Source organism: Balaenoptera musculus, chromosome 19, assembly GCF_009873245.2.
Source record: "Balaenoptera musculus isolate JJ_BM4_2016_0621 chromosome 19, mBalMus1.pri.v3, whole genome shotgun sequence".
In the NCBI taxonomy this organism is placed as follows: domain Eukaryota; kingdom Metazoa; phylum Chordata; class Mammalia; order Artiodactyla; family Balaenopteridae; genus Balaenoptera; species Balaenoptera musculus.
The window spans coordinates 7,386,468-7,395,832 of record NC_045803.1 but is presented as its reverse complement, the minus strand read 5'-3'; the positions used below and the strand labels follow the sequence as shown (position 1 = coordinate 7,395,832).

Below are 9,365 nucleotides of genomic sequence, written 5' to 3'. Positions count from 1 at the left end.
AGGATTAGCTCCTAATCTTAAAACCAACTGATTAGCAACCTTAATTCCATCTGCGACCTAATTCCCCTTTGCCATGTAGCATAACACATGCACAGGGTCCAGGGACTAGGAGGTGGGCATCTTTGGGGGAACCATTGTTCTGCGTACCACAGGGGCATAGATGAAACCAGACTGGCCACGAGTTGATAAGTAGTGAAACTAGGGGAAAGGTCATTGGGATGGGGATGGTTCATCATATTATCTTACTTTTTTTTTGTCATTTTAAAAAATTGACGTATAGTTGATTTACAATGTTCGTTAGAGATTGTCCTACTTTTGTAGATGCCTAAAAATTCCATGACAAAGAGTTAAATGAGGGGGCTTCCTGGCGGTCCAGTGGTTAAGACGCCGCACTTCCACTGCAGGGAGCACGGGTTCAATCCCTGGTTGGGGAACTAAGATCCCACATGCTGTGCTGGGCGGGGGGGGGCCCAAAAAAAAGTTAAATTCAAGGTTATTGAGCTTTAAAAAAAAAAGAATTAAATGAGTGAAAATACTGCTCAGCTTTTTCCCTCCTTTGTCTGCTGATTATAAGGAACACCTCCCCACTCCAGCCTGTCCAATATAGTCATAAGCGGGGGCAATCATAAGCGGGGGGGGGGGGGCGGTGAATGTCACGGGGGTCTGACCCACCTGCTTATGCAGCTTATTTGTGTCTTCTGGTCCTGCTAATGCCTGATCTAGGATCCACCTCCCGACGGATCACTGTTGGATCCGCCCACCCTGAAATACTTGGGGGTTCCAACAGAATAAACTCACGATGGGCCACGCTGGCTGCATGGCATGTGATAGCCTGTGTTCTGATCCTCCATCTCTATCGGCTCAGTAGCACACCAGGAGTTCCTCTGGAACACGGTGCATGGCCTTGCTTCACAACCCTGGGGTCGACACTGTGCTTTCTCTGTCGGCAGAATCCTTGGCAGAAACTGTGTGTGACATCTTTGCCAATCTACAGATATTTCTGGGCCCCATGACCCAATCGGCAGTGCTGCTTGCATTGCAGCTTGTACGTACTGCAGGTCTTTTCCTGGCCTGGGAGTCACTCAAAGCTAGAAGTCTTCCGTGTCACCCAAAAAATGGATCAGAGCAGTATTTCCCAGTGTAGAATATGCTTCCTCCAGAACCTGAAGATGCCTGAGCCTGTAGGATGAAGAGCGTGGGCTTCTTTCTTAGTGGTAAGATGCAGTATTTGTCCTTCCCTTTCCAGTAGGTACTGCCCACTCCTCAGATGGCCGGGCTCCTAAAACCTTCACTGATGTGATAGGTCCCTGAAACTTTGTAAAGTTTATTTCCCGTCCCCTGGGCAGCATGTGTCTTATCAATACCTCCAGTGCACTTCCTGCTTCTTGTTTATCCAGTCTGATTAACGTGATATTATTGATAGGGTGAACTAATGTGGTGTTCTGAGGAACGTTTAAGCCAGTACTGTGAGCCACACGTGTAATTAAAATTTGTTAACATCTCGTAAACTTGGCTTGGAGGACAATAATGTTAAGATGTCCGTACTATCCAAAGCGATCTACAGACTTGATGCAATTCCTGTCAAAATCCAGTGATTTTTTTTATCAAAATAGAAAAAAATCCAACCTAAAATTCATATGGAATCTCAAGGGACACTGAATAGCCAAAACAATCTTGAAAAAGAGGAACAAAGTTTGAGATCTCACACTTCCAGATTCCAAAAGTTATTATAAATCTACAGTAATCGAAACAGTGTGGTAGTGGCATAAAGGCAGACATATGGAACAATGGAATAGAATAGAGAGCCCAGAAATAAACCCTGGTATGAAACGTTGCCAAGACCGTTCAGTGGGGGAAAGGACAGTCTTTTCAACAAATGGTGTTAGGAAAACTGGATATCCATGTGCAAAAGAACAAAGTTGGAGCCTTATCTGACACCATATACAAAAATGGACTCAATATTAAAGACCTAAATGTAAGAGCTAGAACTATAAAACTCTTTTTTTTTTTTTTTTCTGCAAAAAGCTTTATTGTTTCCATATGGTCCATGGCTGGGGAGAGGGCTCCAGGGTGGTTAACAAGCTGCCTACTGGCTGCAGAGAGGGGCTTCAGGCAGAAGCCCTGACATCAGGGGGTCTCCTCAAAGTCTGCTGGGCTCTGCAGGCTCCTAGTCGTGCTTGAGGGTGAGCCTTTCAAAGAAATGCTCGCCCAGCCTAGCCTGGGGACCAGCCAGCTTGCGGAGGTCGAGCAGGTGATCGCCCATCTTCTGGATGAATTTCACCTGCTCATCTAGGAAGTGGCTCCAGGAAGTCGCAGAGATGGGGGTCTGCATGGGCAGAACCCAGGACATGCAGATCCACAAGGGCCTGGTTCAGGTTCTTCTCCGTGAACACAGCGGCTTCCACAGCGTCCTGGGTTTTACCCTACCACCAGGTCCTGGGTTTTACCCTACTCATCTTGGGACAGCTTCTGCACGTCCTGGAAGAGGGCGCAGCCGCCATGCTGGTTTTGCATTTTCAAGAGACGCTAGGCGCCCTCGAGCTTCTCTTCGGCCAATTCGCAGAAAAAGTGACCCACGCCCTCCAGAGTCAAATCCTCCCGGTGGAAAGAGAAGCCCTGCGGGAAGAGATGGCGGGAATAACGGTTAGCAGGAGGCGGGGCCAGGCATGCGGACTCCGCCTTCTGACTATCCAACAGGACAAAGAAGGCCAGCGCGTGCGCAGAGGGCCGGAGGTGCGCAGCTGAGGGGAACTTGGGCTGGGGGCGTCCTGGGGACCCACACCAGAGAGAGGTAGGTGTAGGAGGCCCGCAGATGCATGTTGACCAGGCGGTTGACGGCGGCCTCCACCTCGGTGGAATAATTCTGACGATCTGGGAGCTCATGGTTGATTGGTAATAAGGAGTTAAGCCCGAAAAGTGGTGCTGGCTGGTCCCATTGAGCGAGGATAGCTGAGTGGCTGATTCGAAGGTTGCGACTGGAAAAAAGGTTGGAGGCTGGTGGGAGGCTGGAGCAAAGGGGCGTCCCTGGGTCTGTTGAATTCAAACACTGTTGAAGCAAGAGACAGATCGGGGGGCCGCAGAGCGCACTCTTATTAAAGTCGTAAAAGAAAACAGGGGGCAGGCACTTCCCTGGTGGCGCAGTGGTTAAGAATCCGCCTGCCAATGCAGGGTACAGGGGTTCGATCCCTGGTCTGGGAAGATCCCACATGCTGCCGAGCAACTAAGCCCGTGCGCCACAACTACTGAAGCTTGCGCGCCTATAGCCTGCGCTCTGCAACAAAGAGAAGCCCTCGCAAGGAGAAGCCCTCACACCGCAACGAAGAGTAGACCCCGCTCGCCACAACTAGAGAAAGTCCGCGCACAGCAATGAAGACCCAACGCAGACAAATTAAAAAGAAAAAAAAAAGGTTAAAACTGTAAATTTTATATTATGCGTATTTTGCCACAATTTATTTATTTGAAGTATCATTGATTTATGTTAATTTCTGCTCTGTATCAAAGTGACTCAGTTATACATATATACATTCTTTTTTTTTTTTTCCTTACCATGGTCTACTGGCTGAATATCAGCATGTCAGTTTACTTCTATTTTTTTAATTGTATTCATTTTTGTCTGTGTTGGGTCTTTGTTGCTGCACGCGGGCTTTCTCTAGTTGCAGCAAGCGGGGACTACTCTTCATTGCGGTGCGCAGGCTTCCCATTGCGGTGGCTTCTCTTGTTGCGGAGCACGGGCCCTAGAGCGCTTGGGCTTCAGTAGTTGTGGTGCATTGGCTCAGTAGTTGAGGCACGCGGGCTCTAGAGTGCAGGCTCAGTAGTTGTGGCGCATGGGCTTAGTTGCTCCGCGGCATGTGAGATCTTCCCAGACCAGGGATCAAACCCGTGTCCCCTGCATTGGCAGGTGGATTCTTAACCACTACACCACCAGGGAAGTCCCCATATATATATATTCTTTTTCATATTCTTTTCCATTTTGGTTTGTCACAGGATATTGAATATAGGTCCCTGTGCTGTACAGCAGGGCCTTGTTGTTTATCCATACTATATATAATAGTTTTCATCTGCTAATCCCAAACGCCCAATCCTTCCCTCCGCTACCCGCCCCCTTGGTAACCACAAGTCTGTTCTCTGTATCTGTGAGTCTGGTTTTGTTTCACAGTCGTGTTGATTTGTGTTGTATTTTAGATTCCACATGTAAGTGATATCATATGGTATTTGTCTTTCTCTTTCTGGCTTACTTCACTTAGTATGATAATCTCTAGGTCCATCCGTGTTGCTGCAAATGGCATTTCATCCTTTTTTATGGCTGAGTAGTATTCCATTGTATATATATATGCCACATCTTCTTTATCCATTCATCTGTCGATGGACATTTAAGTTGTTTCCATGTCTTTTGCCACAGTTTTCAAAGCCAGCCATTGCATTTGCTCATGCCTGGATTGAGTTGGACTCACTGGCCTTGCTGTGGTCGTTGGGCATTGGTCACTGCATCAAGCTGAAGTGTCAGCTGGGAAATGGGATGGCAGGACTCTCTCTCTCCATGGGGTCTATTTCACAAGCTTCTCTCCAACAGGGCAGCCTGACTTGTTCTATGGCAGCCCAAGGTTCCCCAGGGTACAAAAATGGAGGAGCCAGGCCTTCTTAAGCTTAGGTCTGGAACCATCCTAGCATCATTTCCACTGTATTCTTCTGGTTAAAGCACGTCACTAGGCCAGACTGAAAGGGAGGGACCTACAGAGAGTATGAACACTAGGATTTATGGCTCACTGAGCCTCTAATGAAACTGACTACCCCAGCAGTTATGTCTGTGTTATTATGCTCCTGCAGCCACATGCTGTGGGCTGGGGTGTGGGAGCTCCCTAGTTCCTGCTTTCACGATTGTAGGAGATAATAGCTACCTTGTAAGGGTGCTTTGGCAGTGCTGTTCTGAGAGACTTTCCCAGAGATGTAGCCCAGGGTCCTCTCCTACAACCCTTCCTGACAGTTTCTGTCTTTATTTCCTTGTATTCAATCTATTCTGCTTAAAAGGACTAGGGTAGCTTCTGTTACCTTCCCTTAAATTTTGACTAACTTGTAAACGTTGCCACGAGGGCTTACTGCCAGAGGCAGGGGAGTATATTAGTTTCCTGGGGCTTTCGTAGCAAAATACTACACACTGGGTGGCTTAAACAATAGGCCTTGATCATCTCACAGTTCTGGAGGCCAGAAGTCCAAGATCAGGGTAAAGGCAAGGTTGGTTCTTTCTGGGGGCTGTGAGGGTGACTCTGTTCCAGGCCTCTCTCCTAGCTTCTGGTGGCTGTCTGGCAACTTTTGGTGTTCCCTGATTTGTAGAAACATCACCCCAATCTATGCCTTTATGTCCACATGGCGTTCTCCCTGTGTGTCTTTGTCCAAACTTCCCCTTTTATTATAAGGACACCAGTCATAATGGATTAGGGCCCATTCTCATTACCTCACTTTTAAAAAAATTTTTATTTATTTATTTTTGGCTGCGTTGGGCCTTCATTGCTGCACGCGAGCTTTCTCTAGTTGCAGCAAGCAGGGGCTACTCTTCGTTGCGGTTTGCAGGCTTCTCCTTGCAATGGCTTCTCTTGTTGTGGAGCACGGGCTCTAGGCGCGCGGGCTTCAGTAGTTGTGGCACGTGGGCTCAGTAGTTGTGGCTTGCAGGCTCTAGAGCGCAGGCTCAGTAGTTGTGGTGCACCGGCTTAGCTGCTCAGCGGCATGTGGGATCTTCCCAGACCAGGGATCGAACCCGTGTCCCCTGCACTGGCAGGCAGATTCTTAACCACTGCACCACCAGGGAAGTCCCTACCTGATTTTAACTTGATTACCTTTGTAAAGACTCTGTCTTCCCATTCAGTCACATTCTGAGATACGGGAGTAGGGGTTAGGACACCAAAATATATTTTTGGGGGGACACAATTCAATTTATAACATGGAATAACACTTTTCAGGGGAAAAGTTTGATGAGTTTCACAGATCTACCCCAAGAGGGCTTACTCAAATAAGTTCATTTCAATTTTCTTCTATTTTTCCTAAGATATATTTGGAATTTATTTTACAGTAATATATCAGAAAAGGATCTAAATTTTATATATTTTAAGCGATAACACTGTGGTTGATAAAAAGTATTTGGTCTTTGTCATTAATGCCTGGTGTAGGAGAGGGAAAAAAACACAACACCTTTTTTTCCTCTACCCTCTTATGTTCAGTACATGGGGCCCTGCAAATTAGACTGATAAAGAGAGAGTAACAGGGAAAAAGTTTTAATATTAAGTATGCATATGGAGGCCTTCATAGAAAAGTGAAGACCCAAAGAAGTGGATAGGACTGAGAGCTTATATACCTTTTTAACAAAGAACAATAAATTGTGGAGATGCTATGTGACAAAAGAAAATATTTTAGACTAGGGGTGATAAGTTGTGGGAAAGTGACTAGGATATATATATGGGCAAAACTAATGGAAGATAAGACCCATCTTGGTGTCAACTTTCCATCTTCTTCATGGTCATAAAACTGCCCTGGGGGGACTTCCCTGGTGGTGCAGTGGTTAAAAATCCATCTGCCAATGCAGGGGACACGGGTTCAAGCCCTGGTCCGGGAAGATCCCACATGCCGCGGAGCAACTAAGCCCAAGCGCCACAACTACTGGGCCTGTGCTCTAGAGCCCACGAGCCACAATTACTGAAGCCTGCGTGCCTAGAGCCCATGCTCCTCAACAAGAGAAGCCACCGCAATGAGAAGCCCGCAAACCGCAACGAAGAGTAGCCCCCGCTTGCTGCAACTAGAGAAAGCCCGCGCACCGCAACAAAGACCCAACGCAGCCAAAAAATTAATTAATTAATTTTTAAAAACTGCCCTGGGAGAGGGGATTTATGAAAGTCTCCATTTCTCAGAAATTTCTGCTTTTAGTCAGATAAGAGTAGCTCTGAGAAGGCTTCTTTCCGCATCTGTTGATTCTCATTTGCCTCCAGTTCAACATAATCCTTATGCCAAAGTGGTGTATTTTGCCCCTTCATTGCCACAGAGGTCCTAAAAATTCCTAAAAGACAATATACCTTGGAATGTTTCGGAGTGATAAAAGTGTTTTTGGTATGCTGGTGAGATGGCTCTTGGCTGAGGGGCCTCTAGGTAGCTTCAGGAGGGGGCCTGGTCTCCAAAAAGACCAAGCAGTGATTAGAGTGTTGGGATCGTCAGCCCCACCTTCTGGCCTCTTGGGGATGGGAGAGGGACTGGAGATTGAGTTCAATCACCAATGGCCAGTGATTGACTCAATCATGTCTAGGTAATGGAACCTTCATAAAACCCCTGAATTGTTGAGCTTCTCAGTTGGTGAACATATGGAGGTGCTGGGAGGGTGGCATGCCCAGAGGGGGCACGGAAGCTCTGCATCTCTTCCCCCATGCTTCGCCCTATCTATGCGTCTTTCCCCTTTGGCCCTTCCTGGGTTGTATTCTTTATAATAAGCCAGTAATAGTAACTGAAGTGCTTTCCTGAATTTTGTGAGTTCTTCTAGCAAATTATTGAACCTGGGAGGCATGGATCATGGGAACTCCTGAATTTGTAGTTGGCTGGGCAGCAGTGGGGGAAGACTGGGCACCCCATTTGCAGCCAGCATCTGAGGTCTTAACCTGCGGGGTTCGGGCTAACTCTGGAGGGTTAGTGTCAGAATTGAATTGAGTTGCTAGACACCTAGCTGGTGTTGGAGAATCAGAGAATTAGTTAGTGTGGAAAAACTATTTGATGTCAGGGTAGGAAAAAAACTTTCACCCCCCCCCCAATAATATTTTGAATAATTTCACTATTCTTGGTTGCTTTACAATAACATTTTTCAGATATTATTGTATATGAAACTTTAATATTTATCTTTTTAAATCTTTTTAAATAAATTTCTATACTTATATTTTTTATTTTTGGCCACATTGGGTCTTCATTGCTACACGTGGGCTTTCTCTAGTTGCGGCGAGCGGAGGCTACTCTTTGCTGTGGTGCACAGGCTTCTCATTGTGGTGGCTTCTCTTGTTGTGGTGCACAGGCTTTAGGTGCACGGGCTTCAGCAGTTGTGGCTCATGAGCTCTAGAGCGCAGGCTCAGTAGTTGCGGCACACGGGCTTAGTTGCTCTGCAACATGTGGGATCTTCCTGACCAAGGCTTGAACCCGTGTCCCCCGCCTTGGCAGGCGGAGCCTTAACCACTGCGCCACCAGGGAAGTCCATTTTATCATCCTTTTAATCTTCCTTCAGAACCACATGATTAGCGTTACCTTATATTTTAATATATTGGCTTTAGACCCATCTTATTACTCTTCTGTAGAAAAAAAAAACTTTGCTTCTCTCATCTTATTTCTTCAGAAGACCTTTAGAATAATTGGATCAAATTCTTTAAAAAATAATCTCATTGGGATTTTGATTGAATTTGCATTAAAACCACAATGGAACTTGGATAGAATTAGCATCAGCACAACATTCAGACTAGCTATCCAGGAAAATAATTACTCTCAGGTATTCAAGCATGCTTTAAAAGATATATTTGGGCCTCAGGGGTACGGAATTGGATTACTCATAGCCGCTGGTCCTTGGCACACACTACAGTTATGTGGGCACAGTTATTAAGCTATTATCTCTTGGTTTCAAATTCACTCCCTTGTGAATCTGGGACTCTGGGACTCTGCAAACCGCACTTCTTCTTTGCCGACTGGCTGTGTTCGACTCTGCCAACAGGGGGCGCCAAAGGGACTGAAGAAGCCTGGAGGAAGCAATGGGACTGGGCTTTTCCCGTTTGCTCTCTGCTTATTTCCTGTCAGTTTCTTGTTCTCATCAGCATCACCCAGCACAGCTTCTTTACCCCAGCTGAGGCAGTTCCTTCCTGTAGCAGCTGCTAAATCTAGTTTGCAGTTTTTCCAAATCTTGCACACCCTCACAGATGCCAGCACCATTTCAGGGTGCTTCCAAGGAAGGTCCTAGTCCCTGGTGGTCCTCTGAGGTCAGATACACCTGCACCATCTGAACAATCCCCTCCTCCTCGTGGTCTGAGTTCCATCTTCAGTGAGCCTCTCATCCAAGTGTTTAGTTTTCATAATTCTTTTTTTTTTTAAATTAATTAATTTATTTATTTATTTTTGGCTGTGTTGGGTCTTCGCTTCTGTGCGAGGGCTTTCTCTAGTTGCGGCAAGCGGGGCCACTCTTCATCGCGGTGCGCGGGCCTCTCACTATCGCGGCCTCTCTTGTTGCGGAGCACAGGCTCCAGACGCGCAGGCTCAGTAGTTGTGGCTCACGGGCCTAGTTGCTCTGCGGCATGTGGGATCTTCCCAGACCAGGGCTCGAACCCGTGTCCCCTGCATTAGCAGGCAGATTCTCAACCGCTGCGCCA

The 9,365-nt window shown here is 46.8% G+C and overlaps 1 pseudogene; it reads right to left on the bottom strand.

Annotated features, from left to right (window-relative positions):
- Positions 1–2,146: 2,146 nt before the first annotated feature.
- LOC118885414 lies at positions 2,147–8,931 on the bottom strand (annotated as a pseudogene).
- Between the last annotated feature and the right edge of the window lie 434 nt (positions 8,932–9,365).